The sequence below is a fragment of the Crocodylus siamensis genome, chromosome 2 (genome assembly GCF_052110815.1).
Source record: "Crocodylus siamensis isolate JL-2025a chromosome 2, ASM5211081v1, whole genome shotgun sequence".
In the NCBI taxonomy this organism is placed as follows: Eukaryota; Metazoa; Chordata; order Crocodylia; family Crocodylidae; genus Crocodylus; species Crocodylus siamensis.
In genome coordinates, this window is record NC_143396.1 from 295,489,519 (window position 1) to 295,511,528 (window position 22,010).

General features: G+C 46.7%; 1 pseudogene; it reads left to right on the forward strand.

Annotated features, from left to right (window-relative positions):
* Positions 1–985: 985 nt before the first annotated feature.
* Positions 986–11,259, forward strand: LOC149872439 (uncharacterized; annotated as a pseudogene).
* The last annotated feature ends 10,751 nt before the right edge of the window (positions 11,260–22,010 follow it).

The following is a 22,010-nucleotide window of genomic DNA, read 5'->3' on the forward strand; positions in this document are numbered from 1 at the left end:
GTGATTAAGACTACACAAAAGTATCTATCCAGGTATACAAAATGCCAGTCACCTACAAAATTAGGTTTTGAAAATGTGTAATAGCTCTATAGCTGGTTTCTATCCCTCAGTTTGCTATGGGGCAAGCAGGCCTTATTCCCCTGTGACACTGAATTTCTGTTCATCTCCAGTTTTGCATCCATTCCTTCTAAGCTGTCACCATTGCATTTGAAATAAACCTTTTGTGAGTTTGTATGTGCGTGGAGAACTCTGTAGTTTGAAGTTTAGGTGTATATAAAGGGTTTTGATATATATATATATAAATTAAAAAATCATGTTCTTTGAAATTCTCCATAGAAGAGAGAAATCAGTTTGTAGCAAAGCTTCAAAAGCAGAGTTATTTCAGCCATGTGATTTCAGCTCAGTCAATTCAGGGTGCCTCATGGGAGCTGTATCCTGGGTACCCACACCGGACTCCAGATCCAGCTGCATTTCCCATGAAATATGCCCTGGTGCATCCATCCTTTCGCTTCTTATACTTCACTTTCTGCACATCCTGTTATGGTATCTAATGAAGTGAGATTCAGCGCACAAAAAAATTGTGCTTTATTCCTATAGCTCTACACCCCCCATACACACTTTGGTTAGTCTATAAGGTGCAAATCTACCCTGCCTTCAACTTGACTTCAGACTTGCCTGGCTAATTGTGTCCCTCCTTTCATTGAAAAGAAGCAGTGCCCCCACTACACTTGCATGGCAATTGTGCATATGGGTAGATGTGGTCTGGGCTGAGACAAAACAGACGGGGAAGATGAAGCACCCGAAACTCAACTCCAGGGAGGTGCCAAGGACTGAAATATTTGGCTGGATGAGTGATTGGGCTTTTGCTTGTTTTTTCAAGAAAACATCAACATTTCTTGTGAAAACTAACCCCTTTCAACTACAGAATTTCTGACCAGCCATACATCGAAGCCTTTACACTGTCAAAAATCCAGTGAAAATCAGTATGAGCCTTGACGAAGGTCAGCTGAGAAACAGTTTCAAGAACCAGTCACCTCTTACTACTTTCATAGCATTACCCAACAAACATAGAGGAAACTATGATATTTTACTGTGTATTCTGAATACAAATTCGGTCACTAACTTTCTCTTTTAACAACTGGATTCCTGCACCAAACTCCATATAGTAAAAAAGTGTTTTGCATCCAGCAGTAGAGAATACTGTACCAAACAGATCACATAAAGAACACAGAAATGAGAAACATCAGAAATACCAGGGCTAGATATAATGCTGGAGAAGAGCTCTCATTGTCTTTCTGTTCTTTCTTTTGTTCTTTCTTTCTTTCATTCCGTGTTTTTATTTTGTTGACACGCATTTGATCTGAATTGTGAGTGACATTTAATTCCAGTGTTATGCTACGGGATCAGAATACGCAGCGTGGAACATTACCAATTCTCAGGGAAACAGATGGAAATGGGCTGTGAAAAAATATTATGTGGCGCAGATAAGTGGCCTACAAAGTGCAGAAACACTTGGATATAGCACATTTATTTGCAAGCAGTGGATATTGTTTGATTTATTTACTTTACTGCTTATAATACCAGGCTAGGTAAAATGTATGCAACTGATGCAGCCGATGTGCAACAGGATGTGGAATAAAGTCACACCTTGGGCATACCTGGTACTAGCTAATAATAAAAATGATACAGTTGGGCATGACTTCGGGGTTTGTTACACCTTGCACTGAAAAATGCACAAATGTTAATCCGTTTAGTGTTGATTGACTTAGCGGAGCAGTCATGCAGGGGAAAAAATAGCTCTGACTACCCCTCACTTGCACAGCCATGCCTTGCTACTAGTGGTTTTGTGAGCAGGGGCAAGATGAGGAGATAGGGGCAGGACTGGCTCTGCTCCTGGTGGCAGCAGGGCTGGTCTCTGTGACCGTGGGGGCACCACGGCTGCCTGGTGCTTCAGGGATACAGTGTTCACTCGACCCAACGTGCCTTAGAGATGAGGCACAGTGCCCAGCCCTGCGGTGCCCCAGCATCCCCACTAACCTGAGGGGTCAATGCATCCTGGGAAGCTGGAGGACTTTAGCTTGGGTGAAGTAGCTGCCTGGAGTGGCCATACCTTAATGGAACAGGAACAAAATTAGGTGGATTAGAGATAAATCTGTAGTCTGCAAAAGGGAAGACCGAGGGGGATTGAATTGCAGCCATCAACTCCCTGCAGGGGGGCTGCAAAGAGGATGGAGCTGGACTGGTCTCAGTGGGGGCAGATGACAGGACAAGGAGCAATGGGCTCAGGCTGCAGCAAGGGAAGTTGAGGCTGAATATTAGGAAAACCTTTCTCCTTGGATGGTTTCATAGTTTCATAGTTGCTCGGGTCGGAAGGGACCTGAGCAGATCATTAAGTCTGACCCCCTGCCACAACAGAAAAGGTGATTGTCAAGCCTTGTCTTAAAGCCCCCCCAGGGTAGGAGCCAGCACCACTTCTCTTGGGAGTTGGTCCCAGACCCTAGCCCCCTGACCGTGAAGTCGTGCCTCCTGAAGTATAACATGAATCTCCCCTCTGCCGGCTTGTGACTGCTATTCCTGGTCACTCCTGGCGGAGCTCGGGGGAACAGGGACTCCCCCAGCGCCTGCTGGTCCCCTCGGACTAGTTTGTAACAGGCCACTAGATCCCCCTCAGCCTTCTCTTGTGGAGGCTGAACAGGTTCAGGTCCCATAGCCTCTCCTCGTAGGGCCTGCCCTGCTGCCCCTGATCATGCGAGTGGCCTCCTCTGGACCCTCTCCATGCTGTCCACATCCCTCCTGACGTGTGGCGCCCAGACCTGGACGCAGTCCTCCAGCTGCGGCCTGACCAGTGCCGCATGGACGGGGAGGGTCACCTCCCTGGACCTGCTCGAGATGCATCTGTGGATGCAGGACAAGGTGCGGTCGGCCTTCCTGACCGCGTCCCCACACTGCCGGCCCATGGTCATCTTGGAGTCAATGATGACCCCAAGATCCTTTTCTGCCTCTGCCCTGACGAGAAGGGAGTTCCCCAGCCTGTAGGGATGGTGCCGGTTGTTCCTCCCCAGGTGCAGCACCTTGCACTTGTCAGTGTTGAATCCCATCCTATTCTCATCCGCCCACCCCGTAACCTGTCTAGGTCCGGTTGCAGCCTATTCCTCCCTTCTAGCATGCCCACATCCCCCCACATCTTAGTGTCATCAGCAAATTTGAACAGGTGCTTTTTACCCCCTCGTCCAAGTCACTGATGAAGATGTTGAGCAGTGCGGGCCCAAGGACCGAGCCCTGCGGGACCCCACTGCCCACATCCCTCCAGGTCGAATATGACCCGTCCACCACCGCTCTCTGGGTGCGGCCCTCCGGCCAGTTGGCGACCCATCTGACTGTGTGGGTGTCGACACCACAGTCCCCCAGTTTCTTAATGAGAACGGGGTGAGAGACAGTGACAAAGGCCTTCTGAAAGTCCAGGAAGATGACATCCAGTGCTACCCCTGCATCTAAGGATTTGGTGACCTCGTCATAGAAGGCCACCAGGTTGGTATGCCAAGACCTGCCTCTAATGAACCCGTGTTGGTTGTCCCTAAGCATAACCTCCCCCGCTGACCCCTCATGGACATGTGCCACAATAATTCTCTCAAAAAGCTTGCCCAGAATTGAGGTAAGACTAACTGGCCTATAGTTTCCTAGGTCCTCCTTCCTCCCATTTCTGAAGATGGGGAACACGTTGGCCCTCTTCCAGTCCTCTGGCACTGCACCAGAGCACCACGAGTGCTCGTACAGCCGTGCCAGGGGTCCTGCAATGACCTCAGCCAATTCCCTCAGCACTCGGGGGTGGAGATCATCCGGACCAGCTGATTTAAATTCATCTAGTCCCTCTAGAAGTTCCCTGACTAGATCCTCACTGACCTTTGGCATAGGTACACCTCCCCTGGGGCCTGAGGGGGGCATGATCTGGTCCCTGCTCAGGAAAATGGAGGCAAAGAAGTTGTTAAATAGGTTAGCTTTGTTGCCTGGTGTGATGAGCAAATTTCCTAGCGTGTTCTGCAGGGGCCACATGTTACCTGGTACCTTCTTTTTACCCCTATGTATTTAAAGAAGGACTTCTTGTTGTCCTTGATCCAGGAAGTTAGTCCCAGTCCCATCTCCACCTTGGCCTTTCTGATTGCCACCCTGCATCCCCGAGCAACGGCAGAATATTCCTCCCTGGGGATGGCCCCTCCCTGCCATTGGATGTGCATCTCCCTTTTAGCAAGGAGACATTCCTGGATGCTTTTAGTGAGCCATGGGGGCTTTTGCGCCCTCCTGCTCCCTTTGATTCATGTTGGGATTACCTCCCTTTGAGCTTGGAGGATCATCTCCTTAAGGAGTGACCACTCGGGAGGTGCTGTCCACTGTAGAGTGGCAGACAGTCGCCTCCAGAACCAGGGCTGCTCACAAGACAGCAGTACCATTTCCTCCAGTCTGGCTGGAGAACAGGTATGAGGCCCTGGCAACACTGGAGGAGGAGGATAGAGAGGAGGCAACTGGAGGGGAGGCATCGCCATGCTCCAAACAGGCCAAAGGAGCTAAGCAGTCCCAGAAGAGAAAGCATTGAGTGATTGTCATAGGCGATTCCATCCTGAGAGGTACAGAGGGCCCCATCTGTTGTCAGGACCCTTTGACATGTGAGGTCTACTGCCTGCCCAGAGAAAAGATTCAGGATATGATGGGGATGATCCAGGCCATGATCCAGCCCACTGATTACTACCCCATTGACCTAATTAATGTGGATACTAATGATGCAGTGAGGAGAAGCCCTGATACCTGATGGTGGCCTACCATGCTCTGGGGGGTGTGCTGAAGGAGATAGGTGCACAGATGGTATTTTCTTCAGTCCTACCAGTGAGCGGACGTGGAAGATGGCATGCGACGTGCATCGCAGAGACCAACTGGCAGCTTTGGGAATGGTGTCTTGAGGCAGGCTTTGGCTTCCTTGACAATGACCCGCATATCACGATGAGAAACGTGCTCAGATGGGATGGGCTCCACCTTTCCCCTGAAGGTAAGCATGTGTTCTCTTCTAGGTTGGTGGCTCTCCTTTGGCGGGCTTTAAACTAAGCTCATTGGGGGAAGGGGAAGACGAGGGAGGAGGAAGTCTTGGACCGCTAAAGCAAGCAACACCCACAAGTACAGCCCAGCCTAGACCAACGAGTGGAACATATACACAGGTAAGCAACGGGGGCCAGGGCGATACTGTGATTATGGGGCCAGTGCACACATCCACAGGAGGCCTCAAATACCTCTACACAAACACTTGTAGTATGGGAAACAAGCAAGAGGAACTTACCCTCCTGCTAGCTGACACCAACCCGGACATAGTGGGGATCACTGAAACGCGGGGGGACCCAGTGCATGACTGGGCGGTGAATATCAAGGGTTATGGGCTTTACAGGAGGGACAGGACAGGGAGGAAAGGCGGGGGCGTGGCACTCTATATTAAGGAGGAATACACATCCTCACCACGTAGCACAGAGTCAGAGGAGGGGCACACGGAAGTGCCCTGGGTCAGCATACAAGGCAGTCGAGGGGAAAGAGACTTAATGGTGGGGTCTACTATGGACCACCCAACCAAGGGGAAGAGCTAGACCAGGAATGCTTAAGTCAGCTCATGGAGGTCGTTAGGTCAAAGGACGTGGTCATCATGGGTGACCTGAACTTTGCAGACATCTGCTGGGAAGAGCAGTCAGCCAGGTCTGACCGCTCACGTAGGTTCCTAGCCAAAATGCAGGATCTCCATCTAACCCAGGAGATACACAGCCCCAACAAGGGAGACACCTTGTTCGACCTGGTGCTGGCCATGGGCGACAACCTGGTGAGGGGGCTGCGGGTGCTTGACCACATGGGGGACAGCGATCATTCCTTGTCCCCCATGATGACCACGTTCTTTGACCTAACTACCTCCGTGAGCTGACTTAAGAATTCCTGGTCGAGTTCTTCCCCTTGGTCAGGTGATCTGTACTAGACCCCCACCCTTAAGTCTCTTTCCTCTCGAATGCTTTGTATTCTAACCAGAGCACTTCAGATTGCCCCTCCTCTGACCCTGTGCTACCTGGTGAGGATGTGTATTCCTCCTTAATGTAGAGCACCACACCCCCGCCTTTCCTCCCTGTCCTGTCCCTCCTGTAAAGCCCATAACCCTTGATATTCACCGCCCAGTCATGCACTGGGTCCCCCCGCGTTTCAGTGATCCCCACTATGTCCGGGTTGGTGTCAGCTAGCAGGAGGGTAAGTTCCTCTTGCTTGTTTCCCATACTGCGAGCATTTGTGGTGAAGCACTGGAACAGGTTACCCAGAGAGGTGGTGGATTCTCCAGCCTCAGAAGTGTTTAAGACCTGGCTAGAAAAAGCCTTGGCTGGGATGTTGTAGTTGGGGCTGGTTTCGCCTTTGGTCCTTTCCAACCCTCCACAATACCCACCTTGATTTGGAGTTGGTGGGGAGAAATATAGTCATAGACAATGAGGGTTGGAAGGGACCTCAGGAGCTGACATCTAGTCCAACCCCCTGCTCATAGCAGGGCCAGCCCCGACTACATCATCCCAGCCAAGGCTTTGTCTACCCAGGTCTTAAACCTCCAAGGATGGAGACTCCATCACTTCTCTGGGTAACTTGTTTCAGTGCTTCACCACCCTCCTAGTGAGAGTTTTTTCTTAATATCCAACCTCAACTTCACTTGCTGCAGCTTGAGCCCATTGCTCCTTGTCCTGTCATCTGCCCCCACTGAGACCAGTCCAGCTCCATCCTCTTTTCAGCCGCCCTGTGGGGAGGTGAAGGCTGCTATTCAATCCCCTTCAGTCTTCCCTTCTGCAGACTCAATCAGCCCATTTCCCTCAGCCTCTCCTCACCAGTCCTGTCCTTCATCCCCCAGACCATTTTCATTGCCCTCCACTGGACTCTCTACAATTTTCCCACACCCTTTCTGTAGTGGGGGGGGGGCACAGCTGGACACAGGACTCCAGATGCGGCCTCCCCAGTGCTGATGCAGCCCAGGATGCCGGTCGCCTTCTTGGCACCAAGGGCGCAGTGTTCATCCAGCTTCCACCCTCCGGCAAAGCACGCAGGCTGGACCCCTGAACTGGTACACCCACATTTATGGCAGGACTCCTGCTACCCCATCTGCTCAGACCAAGGGTGTGGGTAGCCACTGCAGGGGCAGACCCAGGTTATGTCTCTCCTTTATGCCCCTGCATAGGCACACAGCCATTGCACAGTGGGCTTAGGCACCTGCGTGGGATACTGTTCCACCCTGCTGAAGTCATTGAAAACATGCTAATGCAAAAGGATCGTCATTCCTTTCCTTTTCTTTCGTGACTCAGTCTGAAGGTTAACATGGCAGTTGTCACAAAAGTTGATGAATTAATGGGTTTTCAAGGACTTGAGTAGGGTGGAAAAGAATTACTCTAAAGCATCTAAGTCCACTTAGGTACCCAAGAGGTGGAACAGGATCCAGTCTATGGCACTTATCTGCAGCGTTTGCTATGTGGCATCTGCATGAGGATAGCAGCACCATCTTTTTTTCTGGTTGATCCAGCCTTCTTTATCTTGTGGTGAATTTATCATCTTTTCTCCCCTAGGCTTTTAGGCTGGGGTCTGAAGGCAATATGAAAGATGCTCCTCTGCTCTTTCCCCATTTCCAGAAAAGACCAAGTCAGGCAGAACAACAGTAAGTAGGTGTCTAATCAGAGCTAAGGATCACAAGCAGATACAATGCGAGATTAAGTCTCGGTAAGTGATGGCCATTTGTTTCAGATGAGAGCCAAAGGAAACCATAAAATATCCAGGGTATGTGTCCATACAGACCACACATATTAAAATGTAAAGGCGAAAAAGGTTCCCATTTTTATTGGTATTTTGGGGATATTTTGGTATTTTTTTCAGTTAAAACTCTTCACTGAATGTCCTAGGTAGTGGTGCCTGACATGGGGGTTGTTGAATCAATCCAGTTCTACCTACATATTTCCACGGCTGAAGTGCTTCCAATTTAAGTGTCAGGTGTCAGCGGTGGGCTCTTTTACCCTGGTGCAATTACACATCATCTCTTTTCCACGCTGCTGTTTATCCATGTGCTCATTTCATGTGCTTTCATTGTGGGGATTCATTTGCCACTGTAAGCATCAGTTTTATCTGATGCCTTTTGACTACTGGTGGCTTTTCTTTTTGTGTTAATAGCATGGAGTTGGATTTAGCATGAATACATAACCCATTTCCTTTCAAGCTGATAGACTAGTAGCTTCCGCCGCAGCATTTTCCATTGGTCCCATGAATAATTCCTCTGAACTAATGGCACTGCTTTCATCTTCTTCGTCCAAGTACACCCTGCTAGTGCATGAAAACTCTTGCAGAGGAACGTAACATTCAAATGGCAGCAAGGGATGTTTAGGCTGGATATTAGGAAAAACTTTCTTACAAGGAGGGTAGTAAAGCACTGGACCAGGTTACCCAGAGAGGTTGTGGGAACTCCATCCTTGGAGGTGTTTAAGACCTGGGTAGACAAAGCCTCGGCTGGGATGACGTAGTTGGGGCTGGTCCTGCCTGGAGCAGGGGTTGGACTGGATGTGATCTCCTGAGCTCCCTTCTAACCCTCATTTTCTATGCAAATCTTGCACCCTTTTCCATATACAATATAAGTGCAGTTGACATGGCTTGTGTCATTCAGGGTATGCTTTCTTTTTCCATATGGCTTTCTACCTCATATCTCGTTTCACTGGTATCTTTTTATTTTCTCTATTGTATCCACAGCGCCGTGGCTTGTATCTGGACTGACTTCCTTCACTAGGCAAATTCTAAATTACTTTGCTAGTACATACTGAACTATGCTCTATCATCTACACTGATATTATTACACAAGCTACCTGGATGAAACTAGTACATGCCACAATTACACCTTCATTTTGTTCTGTCAGTGTAGCCACAGAGACAAAGCCGGAGTGAAGTCATCCGGGTCAATATGCTGCTTGCAGGTCTGCGTAGTTATTTGTGAGGGCAGTACTTCTGTCTTATAAGATAGATCAAAATTCAAGCTCCAGATATCAAGAGGGAGAGAAATAGCTTCTCTGTTACCAAGCACTGTGCCAGTGCAAATTCTTCTCCCTCTGACTCATATACTGAGCTAAATGTGCATTCAAAAATGGTGCTAGAACACAAAGTATCTCCTATTTTCTATATTTATAGAAAGTTTTTCTTTATAAAAAGTTTATCAATAAAACCTCTGTGGAAAGCTTTTTTCTTTTATCGCAGTGCTCTGCAGAGCATTCGACTTATTAAAGAGGCACTTTCAAAGTGCAAACCTCAAACAGGCTCTGTAGTTTTTTTATTATGTCATATTTATAATGGTGACTTAAGGTTGCCTCGTGTTTACGAGGCAATAACCTCGGCGGGGCCCATGCTGGATATACCCTAGGCCAAAGGCCTCGTTCTTTATTACTTTGGGAGGTGGTTACTGCCTCATAAATAAGAGGCAACCTCAAGATAAAATTGGGTGACTCTGGTGAATTGTTAATCAAATATTCAAAATTTTGAGAAAACAACTGCACAAGACAAAATAAGTCACGAAGCTGCTGACAGATCATTTATTTTCAAGGCAAAAGCAGTGGGAAGCCTTTTTTCCTCCTCCCTCTCTTCTCTCTGTTTCCACTTTTCCCTACCCACAGCCTCAACTAGCAAAGCTCTTCTCCCCTTTCTGGGGTCACGGTTTGGTTTGTACTTCATAGCATACCAGATTTGAGAAGGGAGGGCCTTGAATTGTTTTATAGCAAACGGTGCAAACAAAGGCATATTAAAATGAGTTTGACAGAAGCAAAGGGAGAGGTTCTTTTTTCCGAAACAACCACCAGACTGTCGTATATTGAATAAATGGAAAGTAGCTACCGTAGAACTGTGTGTCAGAATTTATAGCATTGTTGCATCCTGTTTGGCTGGGAGATTTTCATTTCAGTATAATTGATGATAAACACAGTGCTGAAATTAGAAAGCCATGATTTGGTTAAGTGTGTTTTGGTAAATAGCACGTCTCCTGATGGTGGCTAGCTTCCATGGAAATCTAATGTGACTTGTGTAATTCTTTTTCATTAATGCTTTCCAAACATCACAGCTGCAAAGCCAGCAAACAATTTTGTTGGCTATAATGCATTAGGGAATAGATCTGGACCCTGCAATATTTCAATAATTTCTTTCCTAGCAGCGGAAAGATAAATTGGGATGATAAGAACCAGCAGAGAACCTGCAATCGTTGCTTTCATTTTGGAAAGTAAGGTAGTATTGATAGAGGAGCACGGGGGAAGGGGGAAACTTTTCTGAAATCCTGCTGCACAGAAAGAAAACAGGAATGGAAATTATGTTTAGCCATTGGTCACAATAGTTAGAGAATTAAAAACAAACTGCCTGGTAAACAGGAAACAAGTGAGTTTTATTGCATTGATGGTATGGAGGACAGTTCTGCCTGACTTCCCCACACAAATGGGCAGTGGCTGCTGCGAGGTTTTCAGTTTGCTGGTGCAGGAGGCTTGGGCCATTTGTGTGCAGGAGTTTATCAACCATTTGCTCTGTTTCTTACACAATATGTTTGCTGTGCATGCAGTCATGTCTTGAGGTCACCCTTGAGATCGAAGACCCGTCTGATAGATTTCATAGACATTCAGGCCAGAAGGGACCGCAGAGGATCATCAAGTCCAGCCCCCGGCCCCATTGGGCTAGATGGTGTGCACACAGGGCTTCAGACTCAATCTCTGCCCCAAAGAGCATACATTTCCCCTGGTAGTATGGACTGACGCTGAGAGGCAGGAAAGTCTCCAGCTGCAGGTGGGGAATGCAAATACAGAGAGACTGAGTGACTTGAGGAAAGTCACAGGGAAAATCAGGGCCCATCCAGGGTTGGATATCAGATCTTGTGAATGTCAGTGTTAGCGCATTAAGCAGACCTTTTTTCTCTCCAATGTATTTGGTTTCCAAGTCTTTTCCCTGTGTACAGTGCAGGGCATCCTGACTAATGCCCTTATGTGCTAGTGCAATGCCAAGAACAAATAAAGAGGAATCAAGCGCCCTTTCCATTATGAAACCTCAAGTCAGGTTCGACCCTGCAGGTTTGATGGCAAAGTGATCCCTTAGCAACAACCTCTTCCTCCCACACCATAACCTTAGAAAAGGCCTCTGCTTTGGGACCCCCTTGCACTAGCACAACAAATGCCCTTGCTCCCTCTTTCCCTGCTTTCCACAGGACGAGAGCAGCTGTGAGCTCTCACCCCTTTCTTCTAAGTCTTCCCTTCTTGGGCAGACACAAATAGCTGCACTAGCTTTCCATTTCTCGTCTCATGCACCCTTTGCTACCCAGCACCTGGACCCTTAGAGGTCTTTCTTCTTCTATAGAGATATATCTATTGAGCCATAATTTTATATCTCTATAGAGATATCTATAGAACTATATATTGAGCAATAATTTTAATGGGCTTTTTAATACAACAAATATCCAAGTAAAAAAAAAAACCAAACAACTCAGTAAATGACCATCATAAACGGATGGAAGCCTGTTAGTGTAGTAGGAAGGGATTTCACAGAAGGGTTGAGAAAAAATAATGAGTTATTGTAGGCTTAACTGGGTTGTTAAGATGCAGATAGCACCTTGTATCTGCTCAGGCAGAATCACCATTTTCTAAGCAGGGGGAAAAAGTACCGAAAAGCCTGATGGGGACAACGGAGAGGAAAAGGCATTTTGATTGCTTTGCTTAGTAATAAAAATGAGACACGAATGCATAATGACTCAGAGGTGGGGAAGCATTCAGGCTGCTGGATTCCTCCAGTGCCAACACATGGGGATACAAAGCAGGAACAAGGCAAGCTTGCATCCTGATAGCAGCGGACAGATGGACCATAATTAGGCAGTGGGAACAGTGTGAGGTCCTCCTCGGGCAGCCGTGTCCCCAGCGCTGCCGGCCCTCCTGCACAGAGGTGTTTGTGAGGCAACAGGGGGCTGTTACCAGCCCGCAGAAGCTGGAGAAACCCTTAAGTTACTCCCCTGGAAGTGTCTCGGTCAGCTCTCAGCAGTTGTGGAGGCCGCCAGAACGTGAGGATGGCCCAAGGGACTTTTCCATCCCTTCCCCACTCCTGGTCCTGCACCACTTGCAGCTCAGTGGTCATGTCTACACAACATGATGACTGTGCGGTAGCTCGTTACTGCTGTGTGGTAGCATCACATGGCACAAAGTGCGACACGATGTTACTGCGCGGTACTAATGAGCTATACACAGTTGGCGTCATCTAAAAGCCATTCAGTGATGCTGCTATGCAGTAACTCTGGCTACTGCACAGTCATTTAGTACATGAGACACTGAGTATGCAGTTGTTACTGTGCAGTCATTTAGAATTTGCATACACAAGTACTAAATGACTGCGCAGACAACTGCATAGTCAGTGTCTTGTGTAGACGCGGCTAGTCAGGTCCAAACTCTAAGACCAACAGTACCTGGCAGGACCTCTGGAAACCAGAGCTCTCCAATCACCTGATTAACAGGTGCACCCAATCCCAGCCTATCTGGATAACACAGATGATCACAGGGGCAGTTATTTGCATCTGCAGTGTTGGTTATGCCTTTAGGTCGAAGTCTGTCCATCGCAGGGTGGACTCTCGGAGATACCACGCTGCAGAGGAAGCTCGGAGAGTTAGCTGCTTCCCTTTCCTCTGCCCCCACTCAGACTCTCGGGCTGTGCCTCTTCTTCTTTTCTCCGTTTTCCTCATTTTGATTATAAACTCTTCAGAAAGAGTATCCAGCGTGCTCTGTATTCGCCAAGGGCTGTTTCAATTTCTGGCACTATTGAAATGATTAACAATGGTAATAATAAAATAATTTATCAGCATTACCAAGTTAATTATGTGTTGAAGGATGTTGGAATAGACTGTTTCAGGGGCCTATTATAAAGCTGTCCAAAATCCATTTTTGTGTTTTTTTTGTTTTTTGGTAGAAAAAAAGAGATTATGATCCTGTGCTAAAATGTTTAGTGCCAAAATCTGGAGCAGCGCGTACTCTTTTTGCATTAAGTCTTACTGTATTCTGGGCATTGCAGGGATTGTTTCCTTCTCTTCCAGGGAAAGTGGTACTGTGGCAGTACATGACCTAGGGGTGCCGTGAACTCCCCTAGCGCCCCCCCCACCATGCCAAATTGGGTCCAAATGCACCCTCTGTATCTCACCCGCCATGTCTTTGATGGTAAATATTATTAAAGGGAGGCTGCCTTCTTAGCCTCCTTGGCACGGTGCCCTGCTACGTCTCAGTCTGTGCCCTGCCTTTGATAACACTGCACCCAAAGCTTCAGGGGCCACGTGTGGGTCCTACAATCACCTTCGCCCTCATGGGTCCTCTGTCTTGTCTCCATTACCCGCCTGTTCTCATGGACTCTCTCCGGCTCATCTCCGTATCGGCATACATCCTCTCAGGCACCCCCTAACTTCCCTCGTGGCTCTTGCCCACACTGGGTCCTGTCTTCCATGCTCTCGCCCACACTGGGGCCTCTTCCCTGTCTGAGCTTGTGGCGGGTGCAGAGATTCCACCTCAGTAAAACAGACGGGTATTCATATCCCACCGCTGTTTCTACCACATGAGGCGGGCCAGTAGGGGGCGCTCCTGCGTTGAGCCGCCCACCTCCCTGTGCCCGACCACCTTCCAGGCTCCGAACGCCTCCCTGGGGCACCTTATGCTCGGCCGACCCCTCTCCCAGAGCACACTCGCTAGTCTGGGGGTAACATGGCCACCACCACCCCGAGAAGGGACTGTCTTGGCCCTGTGTCCTCGGGGAAACACAGGCCTAATAGTCCGACGGGTACTCGACCCAGTACAGGCACTTGGGGCACTTCCCCCAGTCAGGGGGCAAAAAGTAAAGTCTCCCTTAGTCCGCAGACCTAAGGGGTCTCTTAGGCATAATTTAGACCGACCCCTCAATAAGTCTCCCACACCAGTCAAAAAGGAGAGCTTTATTGATTACAGGGGGTAGGGTAAACTAGGGTACAGGATTGAGCAATATCTTAGAAATCCTAAAGAGCAAACAGAGTGGCTGAGGTAGCCTTTTGATCATGCATCTGTGTTACTGTCAGCTAGATATCTAATCAGATTGAGTAGCTTACTCACAAGCATCTTCCAAAGGCCGGTGAAGTTTCCCTTTGGGGGCAGGCAGTTCCTTGCTCATGAGTTTTGGGGTGAGAGAGAGCTAGTTTCAGATGGTAAAGCTCCTCTGTCTCCCCCGCATGGCTGCTGCTTCACCTCATGGTCGAAGAGAGAGCCCGCCTCCTTCCCCCCCCGCAACTTATATAGCCCCTGTGACCTCATGCACCTGGTCCAGTGGAGGCCAGCCCCAGTTGGCTGTTAGCCAATCAATTTGGAATACATCACCTGTTACCGGGCAGATTCCAGCCCACCAGGTAGATGCCCCTCACCCAGGTAACTGATGCCAGTCACGTAGGCAGAGGGAGCAGGTTTCCCCCCTCCCTCAGGACTGCAGCCAGCTCAAGTTACCTAAAGAGACAGGATGAGGGTGCGGTCCCCTGTGTGCAGGGCCCACCTTAACAAATGGTTGCAGCCCAGAGATTTTAGTCACAGTGTCACAGGGCAGAGATTTTGGGGGAGAAAACAAGGTGGCTTTCTGCCACAGAGCTCTTGTAGCCCACACTGGGGCCTTGCCTCACAATCCCCACCTGCACTGGGGCCTTGCCTCGCAATCAAAGCTCAGGTGGCCGTAGCCGTGTCTGGTCCCAAGACCCCCTTCTTGGGTCCTATGCCCCACTGAGGCTTCCCACAATTGAGGCGCAGGTGGCCGTAGCCGTGCCTGGTCCCCAGACCCCCTTTTTATGTCTTGCGCCCCCCTGGGGCTTCCCACAATCAAGGCGCAGGTGGTTGTAGCCATACCTGGCCTCCAGACCCCCTTTCTGGGTCTTGCGCCCCACTGGGGCTTCTCGCCTGTGCCCACACTGGGGCCAGGGTCAATACACCCCAAAACACGGCACCCTCTCTGGTGCTAGGAACCCCCACACTACTGGGGAGCTCCTATGAGGCCTCCTCCAACCCCTACAGCCTCACCCGGTCCTCCGGTCTTATACAACAACAAAACAGAAAACTCACACTCCTGCGTCCCAACATAAATTTCAAGCTGACTGGCTAACCTTCATACATATCCCTACTAGGGTTTCCTCCACCCAGTATCATCATGCAGAAACCGCTCAGACCATCAGGCTTCTCTGCTCTGCCTACTCCCAGCAGAGCTCCCTCTTCCTTGGCTGCCAGAGGGGAACTGGCCTCTGGCCTCAGCCTGTCTGTTTATAAAGGCCAGGCCCTGCCCCCTTCCGGTCAGCTGACCAAACTGGTTGTCTCCGCAACCCATACCCGTACTGCCCTGGTGGCTGAGCCCATCCTACTGTTTGTCAGTAGCAGGCACCTTAGTGCCCTGGTACAGGTACCCAAAAGGGAGCAGTGAATCCTGGGAAGGTGGGGCTGGCCTGTTGGAGATGAGGCAGGGCACAGAAAAGCTCTGGGTTTCATCTCTGAGTGTGTGCAGCCCCCTATAGCCACAGCCGTCCTGGCAGAGATCGTGGCTGGGACTCTTAGGAGGTGAATAGCACAATATGCCCTCTTCTACACTATAGTATATCAACAGTTTGACCTTTTCAAATTAATTGTTATTTTTCATGCAATTAATCTTCAGAATCATGATGTGAAATGGAGGAGAGTGTCATCCAGTTTTGGTCACTTCAGTATCAATTTGGTCGTGGGAATGGTAGGAAATAATTCCTGTTTCCTATAAGGTGTGAGCAATCAGTATGGTGTAATGTAATGTCTAGGTACCCTTGGTGAGGCACAATGTAATCAAGAAATAAACAGCAGGGGAGGAGAGGAGGGAAAACAATGAAAACGCAGAAGATGGATGAGGAGGAGGGAGCAATAATTCTACCATTTGATCTGCATTTGATCCTCAGTTTTGCCATTATATATAAACAGTGTTTGCTGCCTCCATAAAACAATAACTATTAAGTGTCACTTGAGGGGAATTTGGCCCATACGTTCCAAAAAGAGGTCCAATGTCTATAAAACATTTCCACTCTGGATTGTCAGCTGTAGCAAACATGGCTGCGGTATCTGTTTTAACAGAGTAAAGCAAGTGAAATAGGAGAAGAAGGATTATTTTGTTACTGTTCTTATCTATGCAGTTAGTTTAATTCAATTATTCTCTCCTATGAAGAATGCATTCAGCTTTATCATATTATTTTCTACATATGGATTCACTTTTGGATGCGTACCTGTTTTTAATAAACGACTAATATCCTGCAACACTTTTTTTGCCTTAGACATTTTTTTGTTTGTTTTTCTTTTTGCCCAGGGGAGCTAAGAAAAGTAAGTCGAAGTCCTGAGATGTGTAGCAGCACTAATAGAAATAAGAAGTTTTACAGCCTATCTTTCTTATATTCTCAGGAAAGTTGTGTAACTGGCTTACTTATGTCGCACCTTCCAAAGCAAAGCTTCCCTGACTTCATTTCTTCCATCTTTATTATGTGAGAGGGTTTCTTTTCTGATATAAATGACTGTAATATTGCTAACTTCAGGCTGTAATACTGATAACTAATGTTGCTTAGGAGAAGAAATTTACACCTGGAGGGCAGTTGGCCCTGGATATCTTGATGTTGGATATCTTTACTCACCCCTTCTGTATTGAGAAATAAAGCTATGCTCTTAGGTTTGCATTACTGTATGGACACATGGCATTATGGTCCAGCCAGCAGCACTAAGCTGTTGTTCATTTTTTCCTCAAGCATTGGTTTTGAACACCAACGTAAGTCTCCTTTGGACTTAGCGGGGGTAGGAACAGATGTTGCATTTGTCCCTGGACAAATTGTTTCAGTGTTTGTCCTGGAACAGAAATATCCTGGGTTTGCTCTTAATGAGCAGCTGAATGTACTGCTCTTTTGCTGCCGTTGATTCAGTGAGTTGATCCCAGGACAGCCATTTAGATGCACTTTGTGATGTCTCAGGATAACATGTTAGTGCTTCTTATCCCATGAACCTTCTCAGAATTCATCCTGGGACAAGGGACATCTAAATCTTAATGATTGCACTTTGTCCTGGGATAAAATATTTTATCCTGGGATAAATGTGATGTCTGTTTGTAGTGCTCCTGAAAGGTTGAAATAAACACCTTTTTCTGGCAGTTGAATGTCTTGCAGTTTTACCCAGGTTTTCTTGATGTTGGATACTGAGGTACTTTCCCAGTAGACCATTGTCCAGCATTATGGAAGTCTTTCAAAATGATGATTTCGTAAGGGGGGCATTGTCAAGCCCACCTCATGGGAATTTAGCATCCAGACCACTTTATAATAACAGTGGCGTATTGGGTCAGACCAATGGTCCATCTAGCAGTGTCTTGTCTCTGACAGCTGCAGGAGCAGATGCTTTGGAGGCATCTCTAGAGTGATCGATCCCTTGTTCACTTCCCACCATCCTTGGTTCAGAGACATCGGAGAATAGACCTCTGCCTGTTCCGCTTAATAGGTATTAATAGATGCATCATCCAGGAACTTGTCTAGTCCCTTTTTGAACGTGGCTATGCAATCCACCTCGAGAACCTCCTGTGCTATTGAACTCCACAAGTTAAAAAAAAGGTTTTTTTTTTCCCGTGTTAGTTTTCAACCTGTCTGCTGCTAATGTCAGTGGGTGCCCCCTCATTCTAGTAATTTGGGACTTGTGGAGTAACAGGTCCCTGGTCACTTTGTCTGTGCCCTTCATGATTTTATAGAGCTCTGTCATTGCCCCTCTCCCCCACCTCTGCCTTCTCCTTTCCAAACTGGAGAGTCCTGGTCTTTGTAGTCTCTCCTGGTATGGCAGCTGGGAGAGGCTGAGCCTATACACTCTGGAAATTAATGCAGCGTATAACAGTATTCTATACAATAGCACTGTGACCTTTATTACAAAGGTGTATTTTGATTGTTTGGCTTTTCCAACCATCCTGCGTTTACACACCACAGCTCACTAACCTTTGGGGAACAGACAGAGTGGCTACTCAAACAAAATACAGAATATTGAAAAGGTCACAGTGGTATGGTGGTCAGCTAGTATCCTCCCCTGAATGCATCAAGTATTTTAGCTTGAAGATTTCATCTTCATGGCAAGGGCTGTAAAGGGAACAGGGAGTGATAGTGGGGCTCCATTCACCTGGCCGTACCTGTGTGTGAGGAGAATGTGAACTGGAAAATTTACCTTTCTTGTTGTACCTGCTATAGCGCAGTCACCTCCAAATGCCGTAACATAGGAATTGCAGGCTGGCAGGGGAGGGCGTGCATCAGTGTAATGGACACAGATACACATGCATGCATACGTACATACGTGTCTAGGATGACCTTTCAGGGGGGAGGCGCTGTTCATTTTACAGATGCATTTGGCAAAATAAGCATCTGCTTTATTTGTGCCTTTGCTTAAACGGCGGCTGCATGCAGGGTAGCTGTGTGTCTAATGACCTGAGCGTGAGCCAAATTGAGCAGAGCTGCAAATATTCCAATTTTCTCCACATTTCAAATTGCAGGTGACAAAATGTGGCCACAAATTACCCTCACAGGCAGGAAGTTGGATTCCCCAGACTACCTGAAAATACAGCCAATACAGAGAGATGGCATGATAGTGTTTTATGGTTACAAAGCTTTTACTGCTATGACTTTGTGGTATTACATTACTCACAAGTTTCTTTTGTTCATGCTTCATATTTTACCAAAAAGAACTGCTCTAGAAATATGTTAGAGGGCTTTAAAACTTTTGGTACTGCTTTTCAAATCCCTGTGTCTGTAAAGCAAGGATATTTTAGTGCTGGATTGTGGGTCAGCTCTTCAAACACGAGCAAGCAGAAGAGTTGTGTATGGGTGCCAAATCTGTGCAAACACCTACCCTTATGGGTGCGTGTTGGTGTGGAGTTGTGTATGGGTGCCACATCTGTGCAAACACCTACCCTTATGGGTGTGTGTTGGTGGGAAAATCAGGGTTTTGCACATGTCAGGAAGTTTACATGTGTGTATGCTGAGCACATGCCTGTCTGAATTTCCTGTGTTCAATCACGGCAGGCTTATTGAGAAAGAAAAAACGTGACAATGAATTCATTTCACAAGCATCTAAAAAAAGGACTAAAGAGATCTTCTTTATGGAATATGGCAGTGAATTTCATGTTCGATTTCTTGACACCTACACAAATAGCAAATAACATTATTAAGGGAATATTGTCCAGGATACACAGTTTGGATAATACTTATAGGAACCCAAGAACATACTAATGGAAGTGGTCCCCTGGGCCTATGGTTGCTAACCCTCCAGGATTATCCTGGAGTCTCCAGGAATTAGGTATAAATCTGCAGGAGACTGCTGAGAGTCACCCAAGAGATAAACAATAGGGCATTCATGGAAATAAATATTAAATGTCGACTCTGATTTATAAAGTAGTCCAGTGGGCTTTTTAAATGTAATAGTGAAGTGCATTCGCCTTTGTGATGTAAACTCTATGCATTGTAATCCATAACTGATATATGCAAGCACGCGGGCATGTTCGTGTTGTGTGTTGCGGGCATGCTGGCGTTCTGGAAACCCCCCAAAATAGAGTCAGAGTTGACAACCCTACGTGGACCACAAAGCCCAAAAGGAAAAGCGTCTGCTTGTTTCTTGGAGACAACGTGGTTGGAAAATAGGGTTGGGAAAGAGATGTATCTGTTCCTGGTGAGGTGGTCAAAGGTACAGAATTGATTTAGTTGATCTGGTTCTGAATAATATTTCACAAATGGAGCTAGATGGAAAATAGATACTTAAAAGTGTTCTTCCCTCTCCGCTATTTACTGTTAAAAATGTATATTCTCCTCTTCCTGATGGAGAAAAATAAAATAAAATAAATGAGAGATGGAAAAACTGCATATTTCCTACACTTTGCTCAACTAAAAGCAACATTACAGTTTTTCTCTCCAAAAGTCCTTGTATTGAAATGTTTTGAAAACTGGAAAAAAAAAGGGAGAGACAGAACAACAGCAGCTCTTGATTGAAAAACTTTGTTCTTGACAAAATACATACAACATGCTCTGCCTAGGGATATTATCACCTGTGCAGATGGAAGGCTATGAAGATTTACATCAGATCTAAATGGCCTAAAAGCAGACAAAGTTGTCCACTGAGGCCCCACCACTGATAAGCAGAGTGAAATAATTACTGGCCTCTTGTGACTGGCAGATAACACTCCTGTAAACACATCCCGTAATTGGATTATCTTCTTGGAAAGCATCACGTTGTGGACTCCTGTTTAATTTGTGATCCTCCGTAACCCAACAGTACAGCTGCCTGGCCAGCCGTTTCGTATCTATTTGTGCATTTGATTTCTCTTCCCCAAACACATCGTCATTACTTAATTTCACATTGTTGATTTCACACCATGTCTCCGGTTTCTCTAGATCATTTCTCATTCAGGTCATGTCCTCCAAAGTGCTTTTAACTCCTCTCGACTTCACAGATTTTTCGAAGTATTTTCTATGCTATCATCCAAGTTTATCAGTCCAAATATTGACTAGAACTGGGCTCAGGACATACCCCTGGGGAACCCACTTGAAATACCCTCTATACTTGACAGTTAATTATTGATCATTATTCCTTGAATACAGTTTTTCAACAAAGTGCATGTCTATAATATGGTGGTTTCACCTAGCCCATAGTTTCCTTTTGTCTTGTCGAAAGAAATTCGGCTGGTTTGACATAATCTCAACAAATCCATGTTGCGTTTATTGTCTCTTTGCTTCTCGAAGGGCCAGATCATATTCCATGCTGTACATAGCACCTAAGAGCTGCTTTTATAACAAGCATTCATCTTAATTGTAAGGCTACATCACAAAAAGCCCAGATGAGGAAAACGCACCCATCTTTTGTGCTGATGCTCTTCCGAGTGTTTGAGCAGGGTGCAATAAGATCACCCAAAATACCAAGTGGGCACCCAGAAGATAGAATAGGATCTGGCCCTAAATGCTTGTCTGCTGATCATTTATTAAGTTATTCCAGTATTGTTCTGGATATCAAATCAGGCTGACTGGTTTATGATGTCTCAGGCCATCCTTCTCCCCATTGAAAAGATGGGTACTTCTTAAGGCCCCTGCAACCTCTCCCTTCCTCCCTGAATTCCCTAAGATAATTGTTAATGGTTCCAAGATTGGTTTTGATTGGAGCCTTCTGTACTCTAGATTGAATTTTATCATGCCCTGACAATTTAGATACATCGATCTTACCTAAGTATTCTTCGCCTTTTTCTGTCTTGTGATCCCTCATTAAAATTAATTGGATGTAGGATCTGATCACAATTACTTTTTGGGGGGAAGCAATGAAAGTATTGAATACTTTAGCTTTTTTCACCTTCCCCATTAAGTAACTGGCCTATACTTTGCTTTGTCTCTCTCTTACTTCTTCTCTGAGAACCTTTCCTTATTGCTATCTTGATATGTGTATTTCATTTTGTGCCGTAGCTCTTCTGAGTCTGCCTTGCATGCTCACGCAGTTGCTCTATAGTCACCATTAGGTACACAATCCTATTTTCACATTTCATATGACTTTTTTTTTGATACGTCAGATCTTTCAAGAGCATCCCATGTGGCCATCCTGGGCTCTTTGTAGCTTTCCACCATTCTTCCACCTCAGGATATTTTGCAACAATGCTTTTAATGCAGTTTCTTTAAGTGACTACCAGCTTCTCTGTAGTTCTTTATTCCTTAGAAGATCTGCCCAACTACCAGTAGACCCAGCTACCAGTTCCCTGAATTTGTTGCACTCCATTATCTTTACTCTGCTGCTCTTACTTCTTCCTCTCCTTAGACGAGTGAACTGCATTGTTCTGCCATCCCTGTTGCCCAAATTATCCTCCACTTTCAGATTTTCAACTAGTGACTCCCTCTTTGTTGAAAGCAAATTTAGGAGTATGTCTATACAGGACCAGGCAGCATTGTGCATAGACACCGG